Here is an 11,841-nt window from a genome sequence, read left to right on the forward strand (position 1 = left end):
TATAGGGCTCTGGTCTAAAGTAGTGCACTATATAGGGAATAGGGTTCTATAGGGCTCTGGTCTAAAGTAGTGCCCTATATAGGGAATAGGGTTCTATAGGGCTCTGGTCTAAAGTAGTGAACAATATAGGGAATAGGGTTCTATAGGGCTCTGGTCTAAAGTAGTGCCCTATATAGGGAATAGGGTTCTATAGGGCTCTGGTCTAAAGTAGTGCACTATATAGGGAATAGGGTTCTATAGGGCTCTGGTCTAAAGTAGTGCCCTATATAGGGAATAGGGTCATTTGGGATGCAACCCTAACTGTTTAATATTGATCAGTCTTTAGTTTCTCTCTCTACCTGCTCCTCTCTCTGCCGGCTCCCCTCTCTGCCGGCTCCCCTCTCAGCTGGCTCCTCTCTCTGCCTGCTCCTCTCTCTGCCTGCTCCTCTCTCTGCCTGCTCCTCTCTCTACCTGCTCCTCTCTCTACCTGCTCCTCTCTCTGCCGGCTCCTCTCTCTGCCGGCTCCTCTCTCTGCCGGCTCCCCTCTCAGCCGCTCCTCTCTCTATCTACTCCTCTCTCTGCCTGCTCCTCTCCTCTCTCTACCTGCTCCTCTCTCTACCTGCTCCTCTCTCTACCTACTCCTCTCTCTGCCTACTCCTCTCTCTGCCTGCTCCTCTCCTCTCTCTACCTTCTCCTCTCCTCTCTCTACCTGCTCCTCTCTCTGCCATAACAATGCATTAATAACCTGGCACATAGTGGGAGGTCCAGGCCCTGATATTGACTAGCGTGGCACTTAATGCTCATCACTTTTGCTGACTTCACACATTGTGACACACACACACACACACACACACACACACACACACACACACACACACACACACACACACACACACACACACACACACACACACACACACACACACACACACACACACACACACTTTTATCTTCATGAGTGCAGATGTAATCTCTCCAGTCTCTGTGGTGTGTTTATCACTTACTACCTGGTTGCATAAGTAGCATCAGCTCATGTGGATCAGCCCCAGGACAGGAGATTCACCCTGCTTCGATAGAGTGGTGTGACGTTAAAGGTCCCGCACACTGAAAAGAAGGAAAAAAACCTGTTTTTTAAATCAAATTGGACGATTATTTTGATGAAACCAGTTCCTGTTTTGTGTTGTTGTTGCTTTACAGCACTTAGAGATTTTTATATGTAATGAATAGCACTATATATTGTAAGTTGAATAAGTTATTTTATTTAGTATTGACAAAGTTTATCATAAAGGTACTGGTCCCCTCCCCCCATGTCAAAAACTTCAAATCAAAAGACAGACATTACTACTTGCTTCACGTAAAGCCAGATATTACTACTTGCTTCACGTAAAGCCAGACATTACTACTTGCTTCACGTAAAGACAGACATTACTACTTGCTTCACGTAAAGCCAGACATTACTACTTGCTTCACATAAAGCCAGACATTACTACTTGCTTCACGTAAAGCCAGACATTACTACTTGCTTCACGTAAAGCCAGACATTACTACTTGCTTCACGTAAAGCCAGACATTACTACTTGCTTCACGTAAAGCCAGACATTACTACTTGCTTCACGTAAAGCCAGACATTACTACTTGCTTCACGTAAAGCCAGACATTACTACTTGCTTCACGTAAAGCCAGACATTACTACTTGCTTCACGTAAAGACAGACATTACTACTTGCTTCACGTAAAGCCAGACATTACTACTTGCTTCACGTAAAGCCAGACATTACTACTTGCTTCACGTAAAGCCAGACATTACTACTTGCTTCACGTAAAGACAGACATTACTACTTGCTTCACGTAAAGCCAGACATTACTACGTGCTTCACGTAAAGCCAGACATTACTACTTGCTTCACGTAAAGACAGACATTACTACTTGCTTCACGTAAAGACAGACATTACTACTTGCTTCACGTAAAGACAGACATTTTATACATCATACGGCTTTGTTTACCGTATAAGATCTCTCCAGCAGAACAATACTGATAACTAACCCCTTTTTTAATCTGTGTTGGGACTTTTAGCTAGCAAGCTACTTAGCAGCATGCCAGAGAAATCCCACTGGGTCGTGCGCACAGTAGGGGGCCTATATTAGGCTTATGTCTGAATCCTCTCTTGTATTTATCTCAACCTGCACATTGTTTGGGGCGGCAGGGTAGTGGTTAGAGTGTAGAGGCGGCAGGGTAGCCTAGTGGTTAGAGTGTAGAGGCGGCAGGGTAGCCTAGTGGTTAGAGTGTAGAGGCGGCAGGGTAGCCTAGTGGTTAGAGTGTAGAGGCGGCAGGGTAGCCTAGTGGTTAGAGCTGTTGGACTAGTAACCGGAAGGTTACAAGTTCAAATCCCCGACCTGACAAAGTACAAATCTGTTCTGCCCCTGAACAGGTAGTTAACCCACTGTTCCTAGGCTGTCATTGAAAATAAGAATTTGTTCTTAACTGACTTGCCTAGTTAAATAAAATGTCACATTGCTTCCAACCTAGCATTTAGTTTGGTACAGTGGGGGTTAATATACGCCTAGCATTTAGTTTGGTACAGCAGGGGTTAATATACGCCTAGCATTTAGTTTGGTACAGCGGGGGTTAATATACGCCTAGCATTTAGTTTGGTACAGCGGGGGTTAATATACGCCTAGCATTTAGTTTGGTACAGCGGGGGTTAATATACGCCTAGCATTTAGTTTGGTACAGCGGGGGTTAATATACGCCTAGCATTTAGTTTGGTACAGCGGGGGTTAATATACGCCTAGCATTTAGTTTGGTACAGCGGGGGTTAATGTACACATCAGCTGTGTTCCTGTCCGACCTCAGAAACAATGTTTCACTTTTGAATTTTGATCTCTGTACAATATACACTGAGCGTACCAAACATTAGGAACACAAATTTCGTTGCACCAGAACAGCCTCAATTTGTCGAGGAATGGACTCTACAAGGTGTCCAAAGCGTTCCACAGAGATGCTGGACCCATGTTGACTTCAATGCTTCCTACAGTTGTGTCAAGTTGGCTGGATGTCCTTTAGGTGGTGGACCATTCTTCATACACACGGGAAACTGTTGAGTGTGGAAAATCTGGTCACACTCAAACAGGTTGTTAAATCCGCTTCAAATCGGTCTAAATGAAGAGGAGGAGACAGGTTAAAGAAGGGTTTTTAAGCCTTGAGACAACTGAGTCATGGATTCCATCTACTACCATACCCCTTTCAAAGGCACTTAAATCTTTTGTCTTGCCCGTTCACCCTCTGAATAGCACACGTACAAAATCCATGACTCAGTTGTCTCAAGGCTTAAAAGCCCTTCTTTAACCTGTCTCCTCCTCTTCATTTAGACCGATTTGAAGCGGATTTAACAAGTGATATCAATAATGGATCATAGCTGTCAGGGATCATAGTTGGGATGAGATAAAAGCTACAATTTCTCAAATTCTGAGCATTGTAATTGCGTAAAAAAAGATTAAAGATGATGTTTTGTTCTGTTTTTTATTTATTTGGGAAATACGATGACTGTACTGGACTTTTAATGCGTTGCTATGGCGAGGAGGGATTATCAGCAATTTGTGTTAACACAGTCAGTGCTAGTTTAGATTCAATTATGAGAAACCAGTACTACTGTAGTGGCTGTAGAATTTATATTCCATTCAATTCAATTGTCAACACATTTCAAAGCTGCAGTTTTCTCATTTCTCATTTCTCATTGAAACTAACAGGTATATGGAGAGATCATGTAGCCTACTATTAGATTTATAGGCTACAGTTCAACATTCCCTTTCATGTATCTATTACAAATAGCATATTAGAACTGCACCATCTGTCTAAGGATGTTGACTCTGTACCGGTACCCCCTGTATATAGCCTCCACATTGACTCTGAACCAGTACCCCCTGTATATAGCCTCCACATTGACTCTGTACCGGTACCCCCTGTATATAGCCTCCACATTGACTCTGTACCGGTACCCCCCTGTATATAGCCTCCACATTGACTCTGTACCGTAACACCCTGTATATAGCCTCCACATTGACTCTGTACCATAACACCCTGTATATAGCCTCCACATTGACTCTGTACCGTAACACCCTGTATATAGCCTCCACATTGACTCTGTACCGGTACCCCCTGTATATAGCCTCCACATTGACTCTGTACCGGTACCCCCTGTATATAGCCTCCACATTGACTCTGTACCGGTACCCCCTGTATATAGCCTCCACATTGACTCAGTACCGGTACCCCCTGTATATAGCCTCCACATTGACTCAGTACCGGTACCCCCTGTATATAGCCTCCACATTGACTCAGTACCAGTACCCCCTGTATATAGCCTCCACATTGACTCTGTACTGGTACCCCCTGTATATAGCCTCCACATTGACTCTGTACCGGTACCCCCTGTATATAGCCTCCACATTGACTCTGTACTGGTTCCCCCTGTATATAGCCTCCACATTGACTCTGTACTGGTTCCCCCTGTATATAGCCTCCACATTGACTCTGTACTGGTTCCCCCTGTATATAGCCTCCACATTGACTCTGTACTGGTTCCCCCTGTATATAGCCTCCACATTGACTCTGTACCAGTACCCCCTGTATATCGCCTCCACATTGACTCAGTACCGGTACCCCCTGTATATAGCCTCCACATTGACTCTGTACCGTAACACCCTGTATATAGCCTCCACATTGACTCAGTACCGGTACCCCCTGTATATAGCCTCCACATTGACTCAGTACCGGTACCCCCTGTATATAGCCTCCACATTGACTCTGTACCGGTACCCCCTGTATATAGCCTCCACATTGACTCTGTACCGGTACCCCCTGTATATAGCCTCCACATTGACTCTGTACCGTAACACCCTGTATATAGCCTCCACATTGACTCTGTACCGTAACACCCTGTATATAGCCTCCACATTGACTCTGTACCGTAACACCCTGTATATAGCCTCCACATTGACTCAGTACCGGTACCCCCTGTATATAGCCTCCACATTGACTCAGTACCGGTACCCCCTGTATATAGCCTCCACATTGACTCTGTACCGTAACACCCTGTATATAGCCTCCACATTGACTCTGTACCGTAACACCCTGTATATAGCCTCCACATTGACTCTGTACCGGTACCCCCTGTATATAGCCTCCACATTGACTCTGTACTGGTTCCCCCTGTATATAGCCTCCACATTGACTCTGTACTGGTTCCCCCTGTATATAGCCTCCACATTGACTCTGTACCGTAACACCCTGTATATAGCCTCCACATTGACTCTGTACCGTAACACCCTGTATATAGCCTCCACATTGACTCTGTACCGGTACCCCCTGTATATAGCCTCCACATTGACTCTGTACCGTAACACCCTGTATATAGCCTCCACATTGACTCTGTACCGGTACCCCCTGTATATAGCCTCCACATTGACTCTGTACCGGTATACAGCCCTGCTATTGTTATTTACTGCTGCTCTTTAATTATTTGTTATTCTTATCTGTTACTTTTTGGGGGGGGATTTTCTTAAAACTGCATTGTTGGTTTGTAAGTAAACATTTCACTGTAAGGTTGTTATACCTGTTGTATCGATTTGATGTCTCAGGATGAGCTGTAAGGTCTGTCTAGAGATGTCTGAGCTGTAAGGTCTGTCTAGAGATGTCTGAACGGTAACGTCTGTCTAGAGATGTCTGAGCTGTAACGTCTGTCTAGAGATGTCTGAGCTGTAACGTCTGTCTAGAGATGTCTGTCTCAGAATGAGCTGTAACGTCTGTCTAGAGATGTCTGTCTCAGGATGAGCTGTAACGTCTGTCTAGGGATGTCTCAAGATGAGCTGTAACGTCTGTCTAGAGATGTCTGTCTCAGAATGAGCTGTAACGTCTGTCTAGAGATGTCTGTCTCAGGATGAGCTGTAACGTCTGTCTAGGGATGTCTCAAGATGAGCTGTAACGTCTGTCTAGAGATGTCTGTCTCAGAATGAGCTGTAACGTCTGTCTAGAGATGTCTGTCTCAGGATGAGCTGTAACGTCTGTCTAGGGATGTCTCAGGATGAGCTGTAAGGTCTGTCTAGAGATGTCTCAGGATGAGCTGTAACATCTGTCTAGAGATGTCTCAGGATGAGCTGTAACATCTGTCTAGAGATGTCTCAGGATGAGCTGTAACGTCTGTCTAGGGATGTCTCAGGATGAGCTCTGCCCCCAATGACACAGTTTCCCTCTGCTGCTGGGAAACACAGCTGGGAGTAATGTGATTACTCAGAGTGTGTCAAGGGTTATGTGAGAGGAGACAGTCAGCCAGTCTGATCCAGTAGGAGTCTTCCTGGGGGGCTAGGAAAGAGACAACCAACCTCATCAGACTTCCCTCTTGACTCTGGGAATCTGGGACTACCCTTGGCAATCAGCCAACAGTCTCTTTAAAAAAAATCTAAACAAACTCTTATTCTTCTTTCTTCATCTTGTCAACAAACAAACATCCCCCAACAATCAGCTACAAAAATTAGGTGACGGATGTATGACCTAAAATGGAGACAACTGGCATGGTAAACTCTATAGCTGTAGCCTGATCGTGTTTTAAAAGGATCAGGACATTTGAGAAGTCATCCTCGGAGAGTGCAAAGCTGAAGACATGGGATCTGGGTGGTGACAAGCAACAACAAGAAACGGTCCTGTGTAGAGAGCTGCACTGTTCAGCAGTAAATCTCCACTTTGTGAGTCACACAAATTAGTTTCAGATGGTTCAACTTTTTTTTTGTCACTAGAATTGGTGCTAAGAACACAATTACCTACTGCTATTGGTCAATGGGACAAGTGGCCCACTGTATCACCAGGAATATACTGAGTGGCTCACTCTAATCTCCATCCAGCACTCCGATTGTCTGAACCCATCGTCTGAACCCATCGTCTGAACCCATCGTCTGAACCAACCATGTTGTTCAATGTAAAATAAATTAATTCCCCAAAAACATTGTGCAACGTTTAATTAAACAGAAACCGTTCTGAACGACCTGTTGAGGGGGGTTGGGCAGCGCTGCTCTGTAGATACGACCTGAGGGGGGTTGGACAGCGCTGCTATGTAGATACGACCTGTTGAGGGGGGTTGGGCAGCGCTGCTCTGCTCTGTAGATACGACCTGAGGGGGGTTGGACAGCGCTGCTATGTAGATACGACCTGTTGAGGGGGGTTGGGCAGCGCTGCTCTGCTCTGTAGATACGACCTGAGGGGGGTTGGACAGCGCTGCTCTGTAGATACGACCTGTTGAGGGGGGTTGGGCAGCGCTGCTCTGTAGATACGACCTGAGGGGGGTTGGACAGCGCTGCTATGTAGATACGACCTGTTGAGGGGGGTTGGGCAGCGCTGCTCTGTAGATACGACCTGAGGGGGGTTGGACAGCGCTGCTCTGTAGATACGACCTGTTGAGGGGGTTGGGCAGCGCTGCTCTGTAGATACGACCTGTTGAGGGGGTTGGGCAGCGCTGCTCTGTAGATACGACCTGTTGAGGGTTGGGCAGCGCTGCTCTGTAGATACGACCTGTTGAGGGTTGGGCAGCGCTGCTCTGTAGTTACGACCTGTTGAGGGTTGGGCAGCGCGGCTCTGTAGTTACGACCTGTTGAGGGTTGGGCAGCGCTGCTCTGTAGTTACGACCTGTTGAGGGTTGGGCAGCGCTGCTCTGTAGATACGACCTGTTGAGGGTTGGGCAGCGCTGCTCTGTAGATACGACCTGTTGAGGGTTGGACAGCGCTGCTCTGTAGTTACGACCTATTGAGGGTTGGGCAGCGCTGCTCTGTAGATACGACCTGTTGAGGGTTGGGCATCGCTGCTCTGTAGATACAACCTGTTGAGGGTTGGGCAGCGCTGCTCTGTAGATACGACCTGTTGAGGGGGTTGGGAATCGCTGCTCTGTAGATACGACCTGTTGAGGGTTGGGCATCGCTGCTCTGTAGATATGACCTGAGGGGGTTGGGCAGCGCTGCTCTGTACATACGACCTGTTGAGGGTTGGGCAGGGCTGCTCTGTAGATACGACCTGAGGGGGTTGGGCAGCGCTGCTCTGTAGATACGACCTGTTGAGGGTTGGGCATCGCTGCTCTGTAGATACGACCTGAGGAGGGTTGGGCAGCGCTGCTCTGTAGATACGACCTGTTGAGGGTTGGGCATCGCTGCTCTGTAGATACGACCTGTTGAGGGTTGGGCATCGCTGCTCTGTAGATACGACCTGTTGAGGGTTGGGCAGCGCTGCTCTGTAGATACGACCTGAGGGGGTTGGGCAGCGCTGCTCTGTAGATACGACCTGTTGAGGGTTGGGCATCGCTGCTCTGTAGATACGACCTGAGGAGGGTTGGGCAGCGCTGCTCTGTAGATACGACCTGTTGAGGGTTGGGCAGCGCTGCTCTGTAGATACGACCTGTTGAGGGTTGGGCAGCGCTGCTCTGTAGATACGACCTGTTGAGGGTTGGGCATCGCTGCTTTGTAGATACGACCTGTTGAGGGTTGGGCAGCGCTGCTCTGTAGATACGACCTGTTGAAGGTTGGGCATCGCTGCTCTGTAGATACGACCTGTTGAGGGGGTTGGGCAGCACTGCTCTGTAGATACGACCTGTTGAGGGGGTTGGGCAGCGCTGCTCTGTAGATACGACCTGTTGAGGGTTGGGCAGCGCTGCTCTGTAGATACGACCTGTTGAGGGTTGGGCAGCGCTGCTCTGTAGATACGACCTGAGGAGGGGGTTGGGCAGTGCTGCTCTGTAGATACGACCTGTTGAGGGTTGGGCATCGCTGCTCTGTAGATACGACCTGTTGAGGGTTGGGCAGCGCTGCTCTGTAGATACGACCTGTTGAGGGTTGGGCATCGCTGCTCTGTAGATACGACCTGAGGAGGGTTGGGCAGCGCTGCTCTGTAGATACGACCTGTTGAGGGTTGGGCATCGCTGCTCTGTAGATACGACCTGTTGAGGGTTGGGCATCGCTGCTCTGTAGATACGACCTGAGGAGGGTTGGGCAGCGCTGCTCTGTAGATACGACCTGGGGAGGGTTGGGCAGCGCTGCTCTGTTGATACAACCTGTTGAGGGTTGGGCATCGCTGCTCTGTAGATACAACCTGTTGAGGGTTGGGCATCGCTGCTCTGTAGATACGACCTGTTGAGGGTTGGGCATCGCTGCTCTGTAGATACGACCTGAGGAGGGTTGGGCAGCGCTAATCTGTAGATACGACCTGAGGAGGGTTGGGCAGCGCTGCTCTGTAGATACGACCTGTTGAGGGTTGGGCATCGCTGCTCTGTAGATACGACCTGTTGAGGGTTGGGCATCGCTGCTTTGTAGATACGACCTGTTGAGGGTTGGGCAGCGCTGCTCTGTAGATACGACCTGTTGAGGGTTGGGCATCGCTGCTCTGTAGATACGACCTGTTGACGGGGTTGGGCAGCGCTGCTCTGTAGATACGACCTGTTGAGGGTTGGGCAGCGCTGCTATGTAGATACGACCTGTTGAGGGTTGGGCAGCGCTGCTCTGTAGATACGACCTGTTGAGGGTTGGGCATCGCTGCTCTGTAGATACGACCTGTTGAGGGGGTTGGGCAGCGCTGCTCTGTAGATACGACCTGTTGAGGGGGTTGGGCAGCGCTGCTCTGTAGATACGACCTGTTGAGGGTTGGGCAGCGCTGCTCTGTAGATACGACCTGTTGAGGGTTGGGCAGCGCTGCTCTGTAGATACGACCTGAGGAGGGGGTTGGGCAGTGCTGCTCTGTAGATACGACCTGTTGAGGGTTGGACATCGCTGCTCTGTAGATACGTCACTCCTTGCTTCAAGCCACACCCACAAAGCCAAAGTACCTCAAAGTCTGTTCAATAATGTTTTGGGGAAATGTGTTGTCCAACACAAACTGTCATGCAAGGTAGCAAACGTTTCATTGAACTGAACGCACCACTGGGTGGTTGTAACGTGTGCGCCGGGAGTCGGGAAACAAGTTCAGGGAGTGCGTAATTTAATAAACAAATAAACAAAACAGGAAACACGAACACAAACAGGAAATTAAAACAGAAACAATAACGCCTGGGGAAGGAACCAAAGGGAGTGACATATATAGGGCAAGGAGGTGATGGACTCCAGGTGAGTGTCAATAATGCGCTGACGCGCGTAACGACGGTGACAGGTGTGCGCCCTAACGAGCAGCCTGGTGACCTAGAGGCCGGAGAGGGAGCACACGGGACAGTTGTGATGACTGAATGCTTGTTTTGGCAAGGAAGTGAAACCATAAGCATATATGCTTTAACATGGCTAAACTGTTGGGTACAAAACAAAAAATACTATATAAAGGTATGTGTCAAAATTCTGGGAAACCCGAACTCGGCATTCCAAGAAATCCGTGATTCACACAACACAGTCTGATGATGTTGAGGCAGTACACAGTTCTATGTAGGAACAGCTGTTATGCTGTGAGCCATTTGTGCGGTCTGCTCATTTACTTACAGAACGTCAAGAAATGAGAAACAACATCCTACATATCAAGAGACTCTTGGTAGTGTGCGATTAGACAAATATATATTTATGTATTGATTTTTTTTGCTCATTGTTTGTGTTTCCTTTTGTTCCTGAGCAGTGTTATCGTCTGACGGCCGGCTGTCCTCAACAGTGTTATCGTCAACAGTGTTATCATCTGACCGCTGGCTGTCTTCAACAGTGTTATCGTCTGACCGTAGGCTGTCCTCAACAGTGTTATCGTCTGACCGTAGGCTGTCCTCAACAGTGTTATCATCTGACTGCCGGCTGTCCTCAACAGTGTTATCATCTGACTGCCGGCTGTCCTCAACAGTGTTATCGTCTGACCGTAGGCTGTCCTCAACAGTGTTATCATCTGACTGCCGGCTGTCCTCAACAGTGTTATAATCTGACCGCCGGCTGTCCTCAACAGTGTTATCCTCAACAGTGTTATCGTCAACAGTGTTATCATCTGAAGGCTGGCTGTCCTCAACAGTGTTATCCTCAACAGTGTTATCCTCAACAGTGTTATCGTCTGACTGCCAGCTGTCCTCAACAGTGTTATCCTCAACAGTGTTATCATCTGAAGGCTGGCTGTCCTCAACAGTGTTATCGTCAACAGAGTTATCGTCTGACGACCGGCCGTCCTGAGGGCCGTCCTGAGGGCCGTCCTGAGGGCCGTCCTGAGGGCCGTCCTGAGGGCCGTGCAGGGTAGAGATAATAATGAGAGGCGAGTCTTATCTTCTCTCCTTGTACTCTGACTGTATGTGAGTTACATAAGACTTGTATCGCACTCCCTGTTTTTACTAGACCACTCAGTACAGGATACGGGTCAGGGAGGTTGTTTATATAAATGATAATGAAGTTATTAAACAGAGGTATATCTCAGTTACATAAGATCGTGTTACTTGTTTTGTATTTTGCTAGGCTTCTTTAGTCTCGTTACAGGATATGTGTCATGAACTCATTATCTTTTCTTACTATATACTTACGGATAGGTTCAAGGGCATTGTGTGGCTCAAATCCCTATCCAGCTTTATACTCCCATCCTGACAATGTTACAATTGTGACAAGACGAGACAAGGGCCTATATCCAAGAAGTGTCTCGGAGTGCTGATCTGGGATCAGTCTTGACTTTCAGATCATCCGTGAATAAGATTTGTATGGACAGATCCTAGATCAGCACTCCTACTCAGAAAACCTTTGTGGATATGGGCCCAGATTACTAAAGCATAGTTTTATATATATATAAAAAATATATGAAATATATATATTTCATTTCATAGACAGTAGATACAAGCCAGGTCATTAATCAGATGTATGAAATGTTGGATTCTCCCTGACAGATGACTCATCGTGTGTGTGT

This window comes from Oncorhynchus kisutch, linkage group LG22, assembly GCF_002021735.2.
Source record: "Oncorhynchus kisutch isolate 150728-3 linkage group LG22, Okis_V2, whole genome shotgun sequence".
NCBI classification, from domain to species: domain Eukaryota; kingdom Metazoa; phylum Chordata; class Actinopteri; order Salmoniformes; family Salmonidae; genus Oncorhynchus; species Oncorhynchus kisutch.